The 23,733-nt window shown below is 29.5% G+C and overlaps 1 long non-coding RNA gene across 1 annotated transcript; it reads left to right on the top strand.

The window, feature by feature from the left end:
* The first annotated feature begins 951 nt into the window (after window positions 1-951).
* LOC148236875 (uncharacterized) lies at window positions 952-3,899 on the top strand. The gene is made up of 2 exons (XR_015808995.1): window positions 952-1,488; window positions 1,563-3,899. It is a non-coding gene; the product is annotated as an uncharacterized LOC148236875 (long non-coding RNA).
* The last annotated feature ends 19,834 nt before the right edge of the window (window positions 3,900-23,733 follow it).

A 23,733-nucleotide genomic window follows, 5' to 3' on the forward strand; every position in this document is an offset into this window, starting at 1 on the left:
TGAATGACGTCCAACAAAGGACCTGCTCGAGGACCTCTGCGGGTCCTCGCCGAGGAGCAGCTGTACAGTGCATTGTTTCGGCCAGACGTATTTATTTATGTTTTTTTATTCTTTCTTCGCTTATTGCTACCACCAGAGGGCAGGTGCTCAGCTGCGTGCATCATCTGGCCGACAACCGAGCGGCTTAGGTACTTACGAAACGCACCACAATACACGCGCATTTGCATAATAAAAACGAATTCTTCGGCAACCATCTGCCCTGTTCTGCAGCTAACGTGAGCTCGTGTCCTGGTCAGGTTCATTATGACGATGACACTCATAAGAGTGTTACAACAATTGCATCTGGCTTACATTTATTTTAAATAATGGTCAGCACTGCCCTTTTGACGTTCTCTACCTTACTTTAAACACGAGTTGGCAATAATTGTGTGATGAACATGTCGAGGTAGAACTATCAAAATTTAAATGCTGAATCAAGGAGCGAATGTATTTAAGAGTCACTTTTATCACTGGTAGAACTTTCTACATAGAGAGCGAATCCTTTGGCTGGTTGACTTTGTTAAATTAGGTTTGTTGCTAAATTAAAAACAAGTACCTAACTTACTTTTTTTAGTTTAATACCATTAAAGTATTAAAATAAAAAAATAATATATACATGTATTAAATACACAATTATAATAAAAAATAACGACAATTTCCAATTTAATGAAAAAAGTATTTCTTAATATACTTCAAAGTAGTTTTGCCAGCGTTTCTTCCAATCCAAAGAATATTTTTGGAATGCACTATTAGTCTTCAGCTTAATTGTCGATTTTGTCTTTATCTCATTCAGGGACGTCATTTGCCCCCCCCCCCCCCTTGAATTGTTTAATTCTAACAGATATTCTAAAACTAATTATAGTTTAAGAACGTTCATTAGATCAAGTCCAATACAAATTAACAGTTACGAAACGTCTATTTGCTGTCAAACCCAAACCTAACCTAATGAAAGTTCTAAAACCAATTATGGTTTTAGAACTAGTATAATAATATCATTCTTAGAACTTATAATGATATAGGTTTTAGCACTAGTATAATAATATACTAATATAAATATGAAAAAATCTTTTGAAAGCCTAGATTCACATTTATTCGAGGGGAAAAATATCTATCTACAATATAATTGTTCCAAGCCAATTCTGGACGCACTTTTTTTAAATTGAAACATTCTTTTCTACTCTGTAAATCGTATCTCTTTGTATGAACGGTGTATATAATAATACACATAAACAAAGGAAATATATTTAATTAAAATAATAAAAATTAAAATTGAGTTAGCTCGATTGACTTCGGAGCCACTGGTAATGCATTCTGTTGTTTCGACCAATGAAAAATAAACATTCAAATATAAAACAAGATGGCCGACAACAGTTTCAATAATTTTCATTATTTGTCATGTGCGTTGTTTGATTTGACTGAATATAAATAATCGGATTGCAAATTAATTAGGTATGTTATAACTATGAAAATGAAATATATACATATTGTGTGTAAGGATTATAAGAATACATTGATTAAACTAGATAACAATCATACAACAATCTTCGTAATGAAATCTTCAAATTTTGAATTTCCGTCGATGGACTCCGGGGCCGAAAAGTGAGTTTTTCCTTTTACAATATATAAAAATTATCATTGCTTCTGATTTAATGCACATATTCGTTAGATTTGACGTATTTAAAACAAACCAGGTGCGTTTTAAACGCGAACGTGTAATATATTCTTAGTATGTATGAGGATTGAAAGTTAATGTTGATCAAATCGGCGCTGTCGCAGTGGAAACCCTATATTATATATATCAGCCAGCTTATAAATGTGTACTTTCTTGAATGTTATCTAATAGACAACATTTTACAATGATTATAAATATATGATTGCATACCTGGAATAATCGATAGCCAAAATATCTAATAGTGGGTCATTTTTAATTCCGATGTGACAAAATACGTCATGGTTTTTTATCAATTTTTCGTCTGTGCAATAATTTCTATATCTAATATGTTATTTATAAAAAGATAATACTTGCTGACAGTGACTTCAACTTTTTGTTTATATATATTTGAAAACATTATTACTAATATAATCCATTAATTAAATTTAAACCACAACTGAAGAACAAAATTACCGGAAGTTACTGTAAAGAATTAAACACGTAGATTGGCATCACTTCTTAAACTGATAAGTTGTACATCATATTTTAATTGTTTGCCATATGTAAATATTATTAGATCTTTCATTGCTTCCGAAAAATAACTGTAAACGATACTATATAGTGGGTAAAATGTAACTTTTTGTTTAAGCTAATATGAGATTTTTCATTTTTACTACCATATGTTTAATTAGCTTTGGTATGTATACCTTTTATTGCCAAATCACTTCTGTTTGTATTTTAATATTTGATCCTAGAAAGTCAATAGTAATTTTGTTAGAATAACCGTGACATATTATTCATATAACCAAACACTTACTGGCACACTCATAATTTATAGTTTTGATTATATTATCTATAATTCCAAGCTACACCATTTTGAATCATCTTCAATTAACACTTTGGAAGAAAAATACTGTGATTATAACATATTTCACTGTTTATTTAATTGCACGGAACTGAGCGTAGCGAGTGCTTGCCAGATGACAGAAGAGCTGTCACACGTAAGCAAATTTGAGCGTTAAGGGAAATCCCAGTTTTGGGCGCGCATGAGAACGAACTACGCAATTGATTTTATCGATTCAAAACACTTTTCAAAATATTTAGAAAAATCATAAAAAAATTATAAAAAAAATATTTTTGTAACTTAAGAAAAATATGTTTAGTTTATACGGGATTTTAATATAATATAAATAATATGGATTTGTATTAGCTTCTCTATACAGAAAAAAGGTATACTTAAATTTTGACGAACGTTGGCAAATTAAAGTTATAGTTTTAAAGAATTTTTAAAATTTCGATTGAAAAAACATTTCCAACAAAAAGGGGCAGTGTCTCAAAATACTACTATTACTACTACATTGTGACAGTACTATTCGTGCTGTCACAATGACAGCGTGTATAGTGTTGTCATTAACAACCAACTACTAAACACATAAGTAATAATAATAATTAAAAACCTTTTAGTATTTTTCTGTTTTATTAATAATTAGTAAAGTTGCAAACCTATTTTAAAACGTAATATAGTGAAATCTCTTTGTAACAAATACCGAAATATTGAAATTCCCAGTATAACGAATTTTAAATTTGTCCCCGATAAACTTTTACACAAAATGTTTTCATTGTAACGAAGACTGATCTTAGTATAACGAAATATTTTGATCCGAATTTAAGAACGACGTTACAACTTGACACAATATTTCTCCGAATTCAGTTCGTTCGTGAGTTAGCGTGTGCCGGATGTGTTCACAAGCGACATTCAATATGTTTCGCTGACCCTCAAACATTTTATCCTTGAAAATGGACAAAAAACGATCTGTCAATCTTATAAGAGGTTATTTTGATGATGTAGTAATATGGTAATAAAAAATAAAGTAAAAATATATCATCTTCCTTACATTCAATGTAACGAATTTTCAGTACAAAGATTCTTTTTCCTTCAGTACCGTGAGCTTCGCTATTCTGAGATTTTATTATTATCTTGCTAGGTTTTAAACCTAATTTTAAATTATATACAATATTTAGTTTTATCTAGTTTCAAATCTAACTTTAAATAATTTAAAATGTTTTCTTCTAAAAATATTTAGCCAAGTTGTAAACCTATTTTCAATTGAATTGAAAATGTTAAGTAGTTTTTTATATATTAAACCATTTTGAGTATCATTGAAAATCCTAAATAATAATGTTTAATTTAAACCAATAAATTTAAAAATAGATTTAAAAAAATCGGAAAGAAGCAAAAATAATATTTAAGACCCAAAAAGTTGAGGGTCCGGTATTCGCATCGGTACCTCAGTGTCGTGAGGTACCGACAGCTAGTTTTGTAATAATTGTTCATAACTTTATTCTACTAGATTGCGTCTTTGGACAAATTTTCCATCACGATACACAATTGATAAGTTGATAATTAGCACATGAAATAATTGGGTTCGAATCCCATATGAACTCTAGTGTTTTTCAATTTCTATAGTGATTATGTGATTGTAATTGTAATTATTATATAAATATAATTCCGACCAATCATTACAGATTAGGTTTTCCTATATTTTCATTATCTCACGGATGAATATCCTGATAATTAATTAATAGTGCATATATGGTATAAAATTCTTTAATTAGCTATATTCAGCTCATTATTAAAAATATTGCATATGTATGATATGATATAAAAAAATCATAAAGAAGAAAAACATAATTTTCATGCTATAATAATTGAAAAATTTAGAACTGTATTAAAACTTGGGATTTGAAAATTTATGATAGGAAGAACTGTGCGAAATTTAATGTTCCAGCTTGCTGGCTTTTTTATGTTCAATGCAGCGAAACCTATAATTTCTAAAAGTAAAAAATAATAAAAAAATAAATAAAGAGACGAATTATATGCACTGGAATAAAAAATGAAAAGCTTTGAATTTATATACATTAAATTATTCAACATCAGCGAAGATAGACGAGATACCCGCTTATATTATTTATGTAATTAGAAATGAGTTTGCGTAAATATAAAATATTTAGGGACTTTTGCCATAATGTTATCATTTTGATTTTTTCACTTCTAACTAAATAAAAAATATAAAGTTAGGTTATTTATAAATAAACATACATACTTTGGTGCTTAAACGACCCATGTCATGCGTTATTTTACATTTAGATACTAACTAAAATTTACTAAGCAAATAATTTTCTTACAACATTAATTCACTATCATTGCTTATTCCTTATATATTTATACTATAAAAACATCTAAACAATATTTTTCACGACAAACAGTTGTTTCATTTCAAGTTTCTGAAATAAATCTGGTGGTTAATATACATATGTATATATTAAATAACTTCAAGCTTCTCTCCTCTTTGTATACTCGAGATTATTTAGGAACGAGATATAATGTAAAATGAATAATTATTCCAATTTATCGCTAGAGTTAACTCCAAGGGATGGATTTATACATATGGAATAAGTGAGACCTTTTGAGATATAAATAGTAAACTTGTGGCTGTTAAAAATATTATTTGCTGAGCTCGATGGCAGATGTGCGTGTAGGTACCTGTAAATGCTTTGTTACGTCTATTAAATTGTATACTTGATGAAAAGAGCATACACACCGTTACTATTAGTCTCGTATTTTCGATAACATTGTCCAAAATGACAATTGTGCAAGCTCTACTAATCTCGGATTATTCGCTAAAATCTTCAATAGTGTTTTAGAGTAAATTTATTCTTGCTTGAAAATAATGGCTTTGAATTTTACAATAGAAATAGTAGCTGTTTAAAAGATACAAAAAAGTCGATCTTGTGATTCTTGGTATCTAAAAAAAATATTTGATCAAATCTCATTTCAAATAATAAATTGTATTACAATTATAATTGTATGCACATTTTATTCATAAAGATCCATTGGATTTATTATTTTAAATATAAGGTTGTGTATTTTAAATATTGTAGATTTAATTTCCTTAATATTTACAAGTTTATAATTGTATGTTATGCATTGCTTCCACGTTGATTACACATTTTAATTTGTTTTTGCTACAAATATTAAATGTTTAAGCTTATAATTTCGAATAAATCTGTGCTATAATGATTTCATCCTATATAAACAAATTATAGTTTACTGACTATTGCTACTTGAATCAAACGTATTACTATTGTAAATTTAGTTATTTATATTGTGGATTGTTATCACCCTTTTTTTGTATCACACGGTTTATAGCTTAGATACAATCTTCATATAAGGCCTCACATCAACTGTCAAGTGTCAGATTTTTTCTATTAATTTTCATTAGATATCAGCTGTTACCATGCCTTACTATATATGAAGATTGCAATTGCACGCAAAACACATTTAAAAGTGTTTTAGTAATATACTTGTAATGTATAACATACACAGGGTCGTCTCGTGGATTTTTACGTTAGTGTGCAAGGCGCCTAAAAAAATTGCAATCTAAAAAAATGTTTTTCAATATACAATACAATACAAAATACATAATACAGTACAAAAAGGAAAATAGAGAACTAACAAAAAATTGTGAATTTGTAAAATTGTAAAAATTAAAAAAAAAGAGTAAATTACAAAAGTTTTTAACTTTTGATAAAATAAATCCGTCTGGCTTTTAACCAAACATCAATATCGAAAAATTGGGTAATTTAATTTTCTATTGAAATTTCTGCTATGGTAGCTTTGGCGATCAGTGAGATCTCTTGCTGGATTTTTTATCCCAAGTAATGCGTTACATGGAGAATCTGGTGGAGAAGTGGTGTCTCTGAATGACCCGCTGAGGTCTCTCGTGCTTGTTGTTGTTTGTTTTCGGTCTCTGTCTAGTTGCCGTCTCGAATAAAGTTCTGGTCTGTTATCGGTACGTGTGATTGTTTCCGACACTCTTATATCGAATCGCTTGCTTGTTTTATACTCTTGATTTGGTCGTCTCTGGTGAATCTGAGATGCAGATATTGGTTGGCCAATTGCATCGCTTACATATTCAACCAGCGAAATATGTTCACGCCTCAGTATAACTACAAGGCGAACTTTCTAAATAATTGATGCAAAGAGTAGATTACAATAGTGGTTTTTACTCCTAATATACGTAGTAATTTTACCTCCCTGTTGGCACATCCGTCCATTAGGCGCCATCAGGGAAATTAAATATCCAATAATTATAGTTATCACCGTTGTTGCAATAGTAATTTACGCAATTGTGTTATTGCTGTTATTGTCATTAATCCTTTTGTCAAAACGCGTTGTTATATCCTTTTCATAAGTTTGAAATTGTAGTTTATATCACCTTAGCGTTAACTGCGCAGCTGGGTATATTTTTTATTTTTATATAGATTGTATACTCAACTATACATACATAATATATTGGTTAGACTTATAATTGTCAAAATATAAGAGACAATTATATTGAATTCATCTCTCATTGCATATCATATTTGTAAGTGCTTTGTGCTAACTGTGAATGTTGTGTATTTCTCAATTTATACTAGAGGCGCTCAATTTGGGGATGTCCAGTTTGGTACCGACGCACTACATATGAAATTATGTTAAAACGGGTTTAAATTTAGTAAATTGCGTGATCTTGTTGTTGTCGGATCTCGTTTTAATATCGGAAAGGTGTTTCGGCTCGCAGCTGTTGTGGCACCTGCCATTTTTTATTGCCGCTTCGAAATTATAATTTTTTTAGTCCGTTTGTTATTGTGGCCGGCACGGGTCTGCCTACAGGACATAAACATCCTTATCACCATCGTCGAGCCTCTACCTCATTTCGATCTACTTTCGAGACCGTAATTTAATGCAGACCCCCATTAAAATGTTTCGTCAGTTTCGCAACTCGGAGCAGTTTCTCGCTTTAAGTTAAATAATCGTAATGAGAATACGTAATACGACTATCCGGTTGGGCGACAGCTTTTTAGGACGTTTTGGCGTGTGCCATAAAAAGCAAACTTTAATTAAACAACTGTTTCTTAATCTATAAGTACGTATTGTTTACTGTTGTATAATATATTGTACATCTACCGCTGCTATAATAACATTCATTTACAGTAATGAAGAATAATAGTTTAGACAAAATACTGCGTCGGTACTTGAACATGTGAGCCTTATATGTTTTTCGTAGAAATTTGGACGAATACTAAAAAGGCTTATTTAGACCCATTAAATCGTATTTTTTAACAAATTCTCAAAAAAGAATTAAGCAAACAACTAATAAGCCAACAGCAAATTTATTCACTAAAAAATAGTAAATGTAGTCGACGAAATGAATTTAAATTTTGCAACTAACCGGAGAAGGGACTCAAAATCTTAATATTTTAAATAAATCTTTGCTCATAATTAGATCAACATCAACGGAAAGCGAGCGAGTATTTTTAATAAGAAGAATACTTACAAAGAAAATTATCTGATTTGTCCCTAAATGCCTTGGTATCTATAAAAACACATTTTATTTAGAAAAAAAATAAAATATGCATCTTAATTTTTATAATATAATTTTATAAAAACTGTTTTATGTATATAATTGCAATTTTTTTTAGTTATTTCATACGTTATTTGTCTTATTATTTTATCACCTGATTTGTAAATTTTGCAAATCACACCTGCGAGTGGACATAATTTTGTCGAAAAAGTGCTGCCCGGCATCTCAGCTAGGGATTCCAATCCCGGGCCAAAATTTTAATGCGGTGATTTTCAGATAAAACTATATTTTATGATTCAGAATAAAGCATTGTAAATCCTTCTTCATCTTCGTATCCATCAGTAAATTGATATTGATCATTTTTTCATAGCATAATTCCAAGGATTCAGTTGAAATTTTCTTGTAAAAGACTTGAATTCCATGAACGATGCATAATTGATGTTCAGGCATTACAAGTATCCCAACGCGAACCATAACGCTTGCCCCGTCTTTTACCATAGAAACTATATCGTTATTCAATAATATATTATGGTTTTCCAGACATTTCTTCAATAATTGAACACAAGCATCGGCTGACATTGATCCATGCACCGAGATAAACCAATATTCCAAAATTTCCGTTTTACTATGCACATTAATGTTAATGTAGCGTTTATTGGCGACCGATGTCCACTCGCCAAACGTCAAACAAAAACGTTTTCCATTTTTTTACATTCATCAATTTCGTCAATCTTCTTATTTCGAAATTTCTTACTATAATCGACTACACGATTGCTTATCGAAGTAACAGAAAAAGGAAGAGATTGGTATCCTTTGGATATATGAGCTGCTCTCAAATCAATCGATGTATTAAATATATTGAATGGTAAACCATGTCGAGATATCATCCGTACAAGCACAGCATCGAGTGATTAATCTTCTTTGGTTAAAAAATAGTCGGATATTAATTTTCTTTTCAACGGTCGATCAGGCGATTTGATGGTTTTCTCGGTAGAATTGACAGAATATGGATCATGAATTTTCTTTTTGTGTATTGAAAGCAGATGTGTATGCAGTCCTTTGGTAGATCCTCCGCCAGTTTTTAAAACCACACTGCATTCTTTACATTTACCTGTAGCTCCATCCGTTGATGTTAAAACATATTTCCAAATCGAATTAATATCACCATATTTTTTATGAATATTATATTTCTGTTGCTTATTCATTATTGAAGGGCAAAAATATTTTATTGAAATATAATGTACGAGGGTATGGGTCTCGTTTGAATGCGATCTGAAAACTAATTGAAATTAAAAATATTCCTGGTTATATAATATCTAACAGGAGCAACTTTTTGTTGATTTGTCATTTTTTAATTTCAGATTGTTATTGTTGTAAAATGAGGGCTCATTAAAGGTAATAAATAACGTTTTTATTGATGACAAATCCATTACGATCCAGGGTGTAGGGATCAATTTTAAAATTTTATGTGTTTGACATTCATTGAAACATTATTTATCACCTTAAATGAGCTCTAGTTTTGTAATTTTTTATTTTTTGCATTCGAAATTCATTTAAATACATACAATGATTTTTTATATTCGATGCGGAACGCAGTAAATAATTATTAGCTATATTATTTTTGATTTTTAGCTGTGTTTTAGTAATAATTTTTAAGCAATTTTGTTATTTTTCATAAGGAATTGTCAGCCGGGTTCTTTTTATTTAATTTACGAAACCACGTTATTTATCAGGACAAATTCAGACGTCTGGTTAGCTTACTTATAGTATAATATAATAATCAAAATTTATCATAAGATATTGATAATTTTATATTGATCTTTGTTTTAATTGTAAACTTTTTTTAAGAATTAATCTTTTCAAAACAATCGTGTTTATTTAACACAGCATTAGACTTGTCTAAAAAAGCTCCATAACTTGGCTTAGATTCGCTACTAAAATATTGTGATATTCACTGTTTCTTTTCATAACTATCCATGATTCTATATTTATGATAGAAAGTGCTTCATTACTTTTTTTGTAGCTGATTAGATTGCAGGCCATGCATAATACACAAACACACAAACTATTATCCCAAAGATCGATGTAAGAGAAACATCTCAATATTATCTAATTTTTCCCTTCAATATTGTATCGATTGTTAAGTTATTTTCAATATTATTTTTTAATCAATACTTCTTACTTTCGCCGTTTCCATTAACATAATTGTTTTGAAAAAAGAGTGTTTTTAAAATTAAGCCAATTAGGTTTAAGCATGAAATTTGCAACTCTTTCAATTGACTTGTTAGAATGATATAAATGTGATGATAATTTTATTAAAAGCTTTGTTTAAAAATACTCTACGAAAAATCTACGAATTAGTATAAACACATTAGTGAATGCAAGCGAGCATTTTAGAATGTTTAAAACACACTTAATTTTTCAGCGTATCAAAATTATAAGGATACCATGATATACTATCTCATATTATGTTATGATAGCTCAAATTAGGGAACGTTTTCGAATAATGCAAAAAAGCGAGCTCGAAGACATATCTTCTAAATTGACTTCATCACATGTCAGTATTTTTTTACTTAATTAGTTAATATAACATTTATAAAAAAAAATATTTTAGAAATATAAGAAAAATACGCAAGGTGTTTTATATGCAGTATCTTTACTTTACTTTTAAACTAAAAGATAAAAAGCAGAGATTTTTTCATATGCATTAAAAAAACAATTAATGGTCTCATTAATTAGATCGTAGATCTTAACTTTGTATCTCTTCGTTTAAATATCAACAGTTAATTTTATTATTTAAAAATCGTAGCATTATAATGGCTATCTGAGTATTTCCCATTAGCATTTAAACTATTGAAACGATTTTCTCTATTTGCTCGAACGCGACGTATTTAAATAAGGGGTCTCACCCCTGCGAAGTCTAGAGTCTCTCGTTTGATTCGGAATGTTAGCTTATTTTTATTTCTGTTTTTATCTACCAATAGCTTTTTGTTCGAACTCTAAGGAAATTGTACCGAAAATTCGCATTTGGCACAATGGAAGTCAAAGGTCATCGTGGCTGTTGAGAGCCAAAAGACCAACCTTGCCTGGCCAACAATAGCTATACAACGTTACGGAAGACATTATCTTGTGTTTGGAAGATGACTACACAAATTCACGTGGCGTTAACGTTTTCATTTGCAAAGTGGATAGTGCCTAATGACTGTGCTTGTCTGAGAATTTTGAAGTTTTGGAAAATGCAAAGAGTCGACCAACTTCTTATATAAATTAAAAAAGGATCATGGGGTTTGTAAAAAAATATTTTATTATTTATAGTTATTGTAATTGAATTTGTTTCAATCAAATCTTTTAGTTTTGCTCGTATTGTTTGTATAATTATCACAAAAATAAGCCTCAAATAACTCGGACAATACGTGACGTCTAGAATTTTTATTAGATATATCTATGCTATGATTTCTTTACTATGTATGCAAAAATGTATATCACATAAGCGTCCATGAGGTTGGTCTTTTAAAATCAAACAAACTTATTCAAAGTTACATAAAAAAATATATCAAACCCAGACAAATAAAAGAAAATAGAGGTCAGCGATTGGATATGTGTAAGATCTATATACGCTATGGATTCGGATGTTATATTTTAGTAATGTTAGTTTCATTCTCAGACATAGGTTAACTCAAATAAAGAAAAGTCTGAAACTACAATTCAAATTTTTTTAAATAAATAAATTAAAAATATAAGATATGTATATACATTTCTGCATATACTATAAAATATACATATCATATATTCCAATTGATTTATTTGTTCTCAATTGCTTATTTTAAGACTTTTTTAATTTGTAAACTTACTATAATAATTCAAGCACAATTTAAATTAGTTAATAGTATATTCAAGCTAAAATATCCTTTAAAAGAAACATATATTATTATTATTATTAAAAATATAATTATTGCATCATGAGTAATGTTTCCCATTATTTGATTTTCCCAACCCTCGCAAATATGTTTTGTCGAAAAATGAAGTGATTTGTATAGCATGCTGGTATTGCTATTTCGTCGCTTTGACCACCCTAAGGATTTTACTACCCGTAGATATTTTCATATTAGGGAAAAAGCCATTACGTAAATATGTATGTTTGTACATATATGTTTATATAAATACAAAGAGAGCATTTTTGTCTAATGGGAAAAGTGAATCAGACTTCTAATTAAACATAATACAAACTTATTTCGAGATATAAGTATTATAAACAAAGTGAATTTCTTATTAGGAATTTCTTGTGGATATTATTTATGGATAGAAATTAAATTATGAATTTATGAAAAATTATGAGAGCGTATATTTTGGATAACAAACTTAAGCTTAATTGTTCACAAATAATATTATCAAAACTTTTTTTTTAATTGTGATATTTGGAAGCGATTGTAATTTGCTTTCCTTTTAATCGATACTATAAAACAGAAAATACACGCATGTATGTCAAAATTTCTTCACAAAGGGTGAACATGTTATTCTGACTGCCATTTCTAGACCAAATGTAGTATTTTCAACTTTATTGTATTTTGAGTTTAACAGCGATTACGTGCTACTACATTACGTGAAGACAAGAGACTAAAAATATTGTATATAGCTAAATATTGCTTAAAGAATGACTTTGAATCACACTAGATATCCTAATTCTTGGCTCATTTATGAATCTTAATTCAGTAATTCCTCTGTGATCATTATATCTTCCACATTAGGATCTTTATCAGTAATTAATAAATTATTGTAAAGATTTTTTTATTCGGTCGTAAATATCGAAGCATCAATATAATCAAATTAACCAGTCTAACATATTAAAATATAGTCAACGATTTTGTAAAAGATTAAATTAAATTATTCATTAAAAGTTATTATTAATTACTTCGGCTGATATTGTATTATAGAATATATGTGATTTATGCTTTAATATTATTAGTAATAACTTTTAAAGTATGTATTTGAATAGCAACATTAGTTTCCGCATATTTGTTATCCATATATGTTTTAATTTAAGGAACAATTTTTAATAATATTTTTAGTAAAATTCACGAGATTCAAGTTTGATTGATTGATAATTTCCGGGATAGAATCTAGTAACAAAACATTAACTCCTTGCGAAGATTATTTGAATACTAAAAATCATATAAAATATGTTATATATTATAATATGTATTTAACATGAAAGCTCTCATTTGCGATATTACTTTCAAGTTTCGGAAAAATTACAAGATAACTTTACAAGTAAAGTAAAAAACTTTTTGGCGATAAATTAAAAAAGTGCTACTCACACCATAGTGGCGAAATTGTGAGAGTAATCTAGGACCCTTCTCAAACCGCTTGACACCGGTGAGGATAACCGGATAAATTAAAGGTTTCCGATAATATAAAAGCACGCAACGATATTTAAAAGGAAATAACTTCGCAGAAAGGGAAAAATTTAATAACGTATAGGCATATGTATGAAAACGGTCGGGTAGATAAATGTCTGGCCCAATGTAGAGCCATTGACCCTATCCCCTGCTTCGCAGTGTGATTGTTGTCTGCGGACGGGATTGCTTCCCTCCTAGTCTGGACCTGTTACCAAGAGGAGTGTCACTAGCCCTTCGTCTACTAGGGGTGGCTCACCCAAATCCAGGGTCAGTGATTTCAAAACTGAATACCGATTCTGGCGAGGCGGTTCGTCTGGAGCTAAAGCGTTATTTATGATTCTGAAAGGAGTTGGATGACGGTTGAATAATGACGTTTAAGATACACCATAACAATACTAGTTTAATTACTTTTGTGGAATATATTTTATATGGAATATAAAAGTAGCATTATCAAGGTTTTTTAAGAAGAAACTTGTGTGCTATCAAATTGTTTTAACATGAATAATTATTTTGTGCATAGTATCCTCGAATTGCCTCTCTTATTTAGCTGCCGAATAATCCAACTGACTAATAATATAAAATTACAGATACTATCAAGAAAAAAAATTTTGAAATAATCTTAGGATTTGATTTAATGTGCAATTTTATTTTATTTTTCGGGTTTCGAAACCAAAAGGATGTGACTTTGCAGCCAAATAGACGCCGTAAAAGCTGGTAACAGTTTATTTTATAAACGTTTATAAATTACGACAGATAAAGAGAAATGTGATGCTCCTATCAGGTGGTGGAGTTAAAATGGCAGGTCTTGGAAGTCAGAGAGTCTTCGCTTGTATGTCTAGTTGTATTATTGTCGGCTGTGATTTAGTGTTATTACGATATCCCGTTTATTTATTTGAATCGCTTTATTTTAAATGTGTGTTACTCCACATCGAGCAAGCGTATGATATTACCGGTCTAATTAGCTGTTTATAAAGCAAAAAAATATTTTTTCTCGTTAATGTGCTTCTTCTGTTTAATATTAGTTTTGGGGCCGCAATGGCAGCAAGTAGTAAATTTAAGTTTGGAGTTTAGATGTATACCCCAAGTATTTGACATTCGCCCTCCATTTAATGCATTTTCCTTGTTCATTTTTGAGAGGCGGAGGCAAGGATTATTTTATTATGTAAAAATTTTTGCTTCAGTTTTTGATTACATTTCTATGGTTTACCACACAACTTGAGACACAGACATATATTGTTGGTATTCGATACAAATTTTATAAAAAAAATATTTGAAGCTATCAGTTATATTTATTTAAGTTGGTATTCTTTATTTGTGAAAAAGCTTAAGGATAAAAATATGCGTATAGTTAAAATAGTATCTATATTATTGTAAAAGTGTACAAAACCTATTCATTATTCTCAAATATCTACAGTTTTTAATAAATAAAATCTATAGCTAATGTTAGTTGTTACAAATTAAAATAAGGATGCGATAAATCGTGTTTATTGGATTTTAACTTTTTCTAAATGAAAATATGATTTCTCAAATATGCATCTTTTTAATAAAACAATAAAATAGTTTAAGAATATATGATTTATACACAAAGTGAAATAATGAATCGATTTTGTTAAATGCTGCCTACTGACTGTGATTTTTTAAAATTGTATAAAATGTAGTTATGTATGTGAATATTATTCGCACACGTTCAGGCAAAAACAGTGCTTTTCACACTACGTGAATATATTACATTACTTTTAACGTTAAGTCATATTACTAAATACATTAAAACGTATAAAATCTTATGTTGTATATTGAAAACATTCACAAACCTTATTGAAATATATTTATATACAAATTCATATAATAATTCTTACTGTTGCATGTTTTAAAATACTTTCATGACTCACTATTTTGGGAAACACTGCTATGAATATATGTATATGCTATGCACATATTTGCAATTTATAATTCTGATATACGCAGTAGACTGACGACGGGATTTGCTTATGAAGCTTCCTCGTCGGATTTTGTGGTAATCGGCTTGCAAAATGTTTTCTCCTATAGTATAAACCTTAAGAGATTTTCATTTTTCTTCTTAATAAGCTGAAATATATTTTATGCATAAATATTTTAATGAAGCGCGTCTATTCTACTTATTAAAAACTAATAGCTTCTAGAATATGCTAAAGCATAAGCGGATTGGCGATTAAAACCTTCCTATAATTTTTTATATAATATGTTTTAAATGAGCTTCAAAGCAATCGATCTCGCATACTTATTGTTATGTTGTTGTCATATTTTTTAATGAAATATGTAAATATTTAGTTATAATTTGCTTAAAAAACAGTGAATAAGTCTACCGTTAAAAAATACAATATGATACTCCATTTATATCACAGTGACGAATCCATCACTATCCAATTTGGATGAATCAACGGGAGGTCAAATCTGTGGGGCGATCTTGACAAAACGCAAACAAATCGGTAACAAAGACTCCATGTGGGTGGTAAAATAAAGAAAATATAAAATTCTTTTATATTTTCTTATCAAAAAAATAAATATTAACTTTAGTATATATTCGCTATACATAAAGAACAATTTTAAGTGGCTTGTATCGCACTTTGCAACCTATAGAGCTGCATGTTTCTACCCTTGACCTTTGCTTAAAAAATAGAAAATATGTAGTATATTTACAGAGCACTTTGCCAAAACTATGTGTAAGGGTTGGACCAATTTTCACAGGTTTTCTTCATCTGGGCCGTGACGAGGGTTCATATGAGAATTGCCCTCTAGTCATCTTGAAAGGAATTAACGTACCCTTGTGCACAGAAATGTATTATGGCTTTCACCTCCGTAAATGGTACAATTTAATTAATAATATATGGCGGTTTTTCAAAACACGGATAGCGATATGTTTTCAACGCGATACAATATTATACCAACGGCATTTAATGAAACACGTTAAATTAATTTGCACTACAGGTTATATTTGTAAAGAGGTGTGAGATGTAATATGTGATTAAAATTTACTGTATCTATATAATATAACATGTAAGAGAAGAGACCGATGACATTTATGGATAATGATCGTTTTTGTGAACCAATCAATCAAAACGTGTGACACTTATGCTCCTAGCATATTTTCCCTCTATAGATTAGTAATAAACGAAAGTCTTGATTGTTATGCGCGAAGTATAAAATCGATAGTAATCACCTCTTTTAGAAATATGGTTATTAGAGTTCTTATGGTTAAATCTTAATATAGCTAAAGAATGATTACAGGGAAGACTTGTAAAAATATAACGTAGATACAGCAACAACTTTTCATATATTTCAATGCAAGTTTTAGACTAGTCTTGTGTTGCTTCAAGAAAAGCTACGAAACTTCCATTCAATAATACATTAGGATCTTTTGTATATTAGATTTGTCACCGCAACGTCTGTATGCAAATCGGTATTATAGAAAATACAAACATTTTCCCAATATTGGTAGACGCGACATTTCCCACAGGACAGTAATTGTCATCGCGTTTATCGCCATTTAGAAACTTGTTTACGGAAAACGTAGTCCGCGATAGACGTAATTGTACAGACGGTGTGCAAACTTTGCAGACAGTTATTGCATTTCGCTGGTCGGATAAAAAGTATCCAGCCGATTCTAAACTATTATACATACTGTACAAAATATATTTCATAGCATAGCATTGAGACTGTGCTTGGCAACTTTGCCGTTATATTGCGATTTAACTGGGAAAATACGATACTTTTTTATTTATTGTTACGTAAAATATAAATTAAAAAATAAGGACAGAATGTCAATAATCAATACTAAATGACAAGTGATTGAGTAGCTAATATTACTAATATACAAAATATATTTATCATTTTTTATCAAATCTTAACGCTTTTAATGTTAATCTTAACCCTATAATTTTGTATTTTATTTCGTATATATTAAGTGATCTTTTTCTCTTATTCTTGTTTATTTGATCTTATACAGCTTTGTTCGAAGAACTGGAAAACCGATTTTTTATTAATCATATATTATTTGATTTTTGTTGAGCTTGAGAAATATATGATGAAAAAAGCACATCTTTAAGTACAGCTCCCTTGTTCTTACTCAGAGAGCACACTATAATATTGTACATGCATTTTCATCATAGTAATTCGAGTCAAATCCAGCAATATTGGGTTTTATTTGGTGTTTTCAATATCCCATGAAGTGAAAGACTTCGCTCGAGTCATAAAGTATTTATGAATAATCAGGTATATCAATTAATTATCAATATATACCTGATATTTTTCTTGTTAAAATATTCTCTATGAGCTGAAGTAGCTCATAATTAAAAAAATTCAATACCCAGTCATCCGTGAGATTAGGAAAATCTAGGTAAACCTAATTTGTGATGATCAATCGGAACTATAATTATCACAAATTCCGATCTTCCAAACAGATAGAAATTAAAAAACAAAGGTTCATATGAAATTCAAACCCAGGTCTTTTAGGTTAATAGTCAGCGACTTATACCAATCGTCTATCGTGTTGGTTAAATATAAATTATTCTTAAAATATTGTAATGAAAGTTCCATTGCTACAGAAATTTCAATATGTTATAATTTAGGAACTTTTTTTATAGATGTTCTGATTTTTATTCACAGCTCCAGTTTTAACTAAAAAATAGTAACTTTCAAAATATAAATGTAGAAAAATTTAATTTGTAGAAAAATATTTATTGAAATTGTTGTTTAGCAATTATTTTAATTATAAACTGCCATTTTTCATAAATATAATTTTGATATATTCAGACAATGTAAAAATCTGAAATAATTATTTTAAAATTTTTAATCATTTAAATAAAAATTAACTTTTAAAAATGATTTTTTTGGCTTCATTAAAAAAACGATATCAATTTTAGGATTTCCTAATATGTAACGATATGTATGTTAAAGCCGAAAGTCCGTTATATAAAAGTAGGTTTTCCAAATGTGTCTTTTTATTAAGAAAATAAAGGGTAGAATACAATGCCAGTGAAGTAGTAATAAAAAGTTAATTTCAAAGAAAAAATTAATAAACAAACTTTTTTCCGAAAATTTCATAGCTATATAGGTATAAGTTAAAGGTATATGATTATCATGTGCAGATCAGTAAAACTTGGATTTAAACATGTATAACATTAACAGGATGTTTTTAATACTTTTCACATTTGACTGGATATTTTGTTCGTTACATCGTGGTTATACTGTATTCTAATTAAAAAATGAGAATTGCGGGGTCTTGCACCATATAGTTATATAATATCTAGATCAACAATATATACATATGAATTATTTGGTTATTAAAACCATTTTAAATCCACAGATTGTATACCTCTGGTTAAGGGGAAAGTATAGGTATACATTTTAAAACAAATAATGTGATCCGGCCGTGGACGGATGCGGGAGTGATGGACACCAAGGGGATATTGCGGAAAATTAAATTATCATCAGTAGTGGCCAGTATAAATGTCTATAACTTTTTAGTAAAAGTAAAAAGTTAAGGCTATTTTAAAATGCATCGCGTAGGCTAGCTTATAATTTCTATGTACGTGTACAAATTAATTAATGTTTGAAACAACACATAATTAAACATTTTTTAACCAGCACTTTTAAATTATTTGTAAATACGTAAGTTGTTTATCTTAAGTAAAATTCTGAAGTTGATCTCGATCTACGTAATCAAAATATATAATAAAAAAATAATTAATTACGTAAAGGAAAAATAACAATCAAATTAATATAATTCACTTTCCCCTTGTTGATTTGGATTCAATTATGTGTACGCACGAGAAATATTTTGTTATGCTTATTGATGTTTTTGCGTCGTACATATTTTCAAGGGTATCCACGACCTAACCACAGTTGCCTGGTAACCGTACATAATATTACTTTTATTTATCAGGGCGAGTATTCCGTCAGAAGCTCTGTGTTTTCGCGATGTTACAACCGAGAATTTTGTTTATATGAAAAACAAATAGATAAGGGCGTATGTTTCGATATGCGACGCATAGTTTCCCCGAACCATTGGCTTAATGTCAAGGTTTTCCTAAAATAATACCACGCCTTTTGTGATCGATTGTGGGTACTATAATTTCATAATGTGCTTTAGAAGAATTATAAGCATTTATATGTATTATCTTTATATAGCTTTTACAATTAAAGCTTTTATACAAATGGTGGTTATTGACTATTGAAATAAGTTTTTTATCTGGATAATATTTTTTATGAATATACATATATTACAAAAGTTTATCTTACACTTTTTCTTTAATTTAATTTATGTTTAAGTTATAATTGATAATTGATAATAAATTGTTATACGTAGTATTAATATTAATGCGCCAAAGAGGCTCATGACGTTAAAGAAGAAATTCTTCAATCTCGGGAAATTTAGACTAAAATACTAGAAAATATATTTTTTAAATATTTATACTTAATTAAAAAATAAACACAAAAATCTGAGATGAATATACTAAAATTCTCAGGATTTAAAAAAGAATGTAGTATTCTTATTTACAAGCTTTGTTTATTCATTATAATTAATTTTATTCATTCTATCATTACAAATTTATTTCAATACTTTGTTATATACAATATTTTAATCTCTTGTCTTTACGTATTGCAGTAGTACGTAATCGGACTTCAGCGCGTCGTTGTTCCGTTTCTTTTGCGGTTTCGTTATTCAGTTTATATATCAACTTAAAAGTTGAAAATAGCACAGTATAACTAGAAGAGACAACCAGAATGATATGTGTAAATGTCACGTCGCTTCTATTGACCATTCAGAAGAAGACAGACACATGTGATATAATTGCCTCCGGAAGAGTCTCGACAGTTTAGGAAATATATATTTAATACAAAATTAATTACTCTTTCTTAAAAAGCATAAGTACTCCTAAGCTAGACATCTCACCAAGGACCGCCGAGAGCAAACCCGAACCCTAGAAAAAAAAATTCCGGGCCTCATGATAAAAATGCTATTTTATATATATTTTTAACATCGTAATATAATTTCTTGAATAAATAATAATAGGTCCTAGTAAACCCTTTCCATGCTACAAATAAATATTAAAATTGGCCACTGTTACGACATATTTTATGCGAAATATTTTAATTAGCCTTAATATAAACGCTCGATTGATTATCAAGCGTTTATATTAAGGCGTTTTATAGCAATATTAAGAATGAGAATATAATAAAGCACATCTAAACCGAATTTTTACTACTAGGAGAGTGCGCAAAAAATAATTAGTTGCAATAAAACAGTAGCTGATCTATATGTCCTTATATAGAATGTGTAAAAATATTGTTGATTATTCTCGATAAGTGCCATTATAGAGCTGTTCTTCCACAATAACTTTTACTAGTATATTACTGGTACAAAATAGCATTATTTATTTATTATTCCTTTTTAACTGTATACAAACAAAAAATGGAGTGAAGATAGCATTGCAGGTTTGCACAGAGGCTTTTGTGGATGCAGACGAGGGGGGCTTCCAGACTGGCGGGGCGACGTTTGCCAATCAGTTCACCCTTCGATGTCTGCGCTCTTTGATGCAGACGTTCCTGCTTATTACTACACGCTAACTGCAACATGTAGTGCCCCTAACATGCAAATACACACACTCTCGCTCTTTCATATAAATATTTAACTTTTTTCACCATTCACCCTTAAACTTTTCAATAATTCCCAACGCAGACCCCTCACGTCCCTCCACTGACGCGAAAAACTCGACCTTTATGACATCTTGTGTACATCTGAAACTCGCGCAGGTTTTACCCAATGACGCTCATGAATGTTTTAGTTGAGTTTATTCAGCATTTTTGCTGTTAATACCACCAGCGAAACGCTTGTGTGGCATTTTAAAATAAAATCAGAAATAATGTTAATTATGCCGTTTCTGTTTTGTCAACAAACAGAATATCCAATTTTTTGCGATGTAATACATTTAATTTGAAACATTTTTTGCTTTTATTTTATACTGAACGTCATATTGATCGTTTCCGGAAAATTTCATTATATCTCGTAGTTGCAAAAGCGAAGTTGATTTAATTTTAAAACAGAGTATATCCATGCGTTTGAAAACTAAGTGGTTTAACGAGCTTCCTATTTCTCGTGAAATTTTTGTGTCACGGGACATGAATTATTATTATAAATTTTATATTTGAAAAGCATTGTAAGTAATAAATCTGACTATATTTCTTTGTAATTTAAATAGCATTTTATTTGAAAGCTTATGTCAAACAAAAATAACTGTACGCTATTATTTTCATAATGTGATTAGAATATTTCTCGATTTTTATTGTGATCAAAATAATAAAACATTTAACACATAAATACGTTAACATTTTTATAAAAATACAATAAAATTAAAAAAAAATATATATCATATATAAAATAAATATGCACTATTCCACATATTTTTTCCAGCTGTTTGGAAGCTATTTGAGAAGCTGGATGACTCGTGTAAGCGACCAAAAATAAAGCACACAATTCCGACTTTCTAGGACATTATAACCCGCAACTAAAACTCTCCGAGTATCGACGGATTGTTGACACCACCCCTCAGCAGCTTCAAAAAGTGCTTCATTAAATAGTATCTCGAAGCTTCTAGCAGAAAGATGTACTTACATTCGTTAGGATTCCAGGTAATGGAGCCATATTCGAGGACTCTACGAACTTACATATCGTACAGAATCACCAATAAAGTGATACGCGCTCCGTGTAACAAGCCGAATTTCGCCGACATTTATCGCCAGCTTTACCGGAATGCGTACTAAATATTCATCCCTTACTAAATATTCAGCCTATGACGGGCGTGGATTTTCTTCACTTAAAATGCAGCAATTTTTCTTGTTGACGTAGCTATTTAAGCAAAAATGAGCATCATCGCTGAACAGAATTTTGTGGTGAAAATGAGGATCAAGAGCCCATTCACGTAGATGGACACAGCTCCAATTGCTATGCACGATGGTGAATCGACTCATTCGGGTCTTCCTCAATACTACACTTCACTGAACTTCTTCGGTGCACACTGTACGACGTCTCTGCGGATGCGTATTATCAATTAAAGTATGCCTGGTACAAAACCGATCCATAAATAAACGTTTATGTCAACTGTAAAATGTACGTAGTAAACGTTAAGTTTCGCGAATTGAATCATGATTTTCGAAATAAATTTGCATAATTAAGAAAGTCTATTCATAGTGAAATAGCAAACCAAACTGAGCATAAATCACAACATTTCTAATAACATCAAATATAAGCGATATGCTTTTTTGCTTTATAAGAAAATATTTATTTGTAATATCTGGTTAATTGTAAAAATATTACAGGATTATTTTATTTTTAGGTTTATTTTTAAAAACGTTTTTAAGATTAATACGATTTTTAGATTTGTCAAGTTGAAATAGATTTTAAAAATTGTACTCATATAATATATCACGATTTTAAACATCATAAAACTATAAAAATATACATTGATATCTAAATATTGACATTAAAAAAACATTTTTTAAATTGCTATGTATTAAATATAGTTTAATACCCAATATTTTTTGAGCGTCGATTATTTATTAAACTAATAATTATTTTATTATATATGTATAAAAGTAAATCAACATGCTTATTTGTTAAAAGAATACAAGACATACAAATTATGCTGAAAAATGAAGCAAATTTATATTTGGATATATAAATACTAAATACGATGTATAATTTGAAACCCGATTGATAAATTCTTGGAATAAAATAGAATCTCCTATTACTTCAAGCTATGTATAATCAGCACTATTTTAGCATTATTTTTTTCTAATGGCGAAATAGTAAAATAGCTGTTAATATAATCTTTTCTGTGAAAAATAATTTATATACATATATATATAATCAAGTCTGTCACGATTTTATCACATTAAATCAATGAATAGAAAATCACAAACAGATCCGGATTTAGATGAAGAGAGGCTTTAGGCTATTCCACTTGCGAGGTCCCTCCAAACCCCCCATTCTCACGAGTAGCGGAAAATGGAATGAAAGGGTAAATTTAAAGGATAAAAAAGACATAATAAATGTAATATAGTAATATTATTATTATAAGTAGTTATTATAGTAATAATAATAGTAAAGTTATGTTTTGAAGAGAGTTCTTTTCAGGCATCGAGACCAGGTGCACTTTTGGCATTTTCTAGCTGTTTTCTTATTATTTATTTCCTTCTAACAATT

The sequence above is a fragment of the Plectrocnemia conspersa genome, unplaced genomic scaffold, assembly GCF_051122295.1.
Source record: "Plectrocnemia conspersa isolate PC_06_02 unplaced genomic scaffold, ASM5112229v1 ptg000003l, whole genome shotgun sequence".
Lineage (NCBI taxonomy): Eukaryota > Metazoa > Arthropoda > Insecta > Trichoptera > Polycentropodidae > Plectrocnemia > Plectrocnemia conspersa.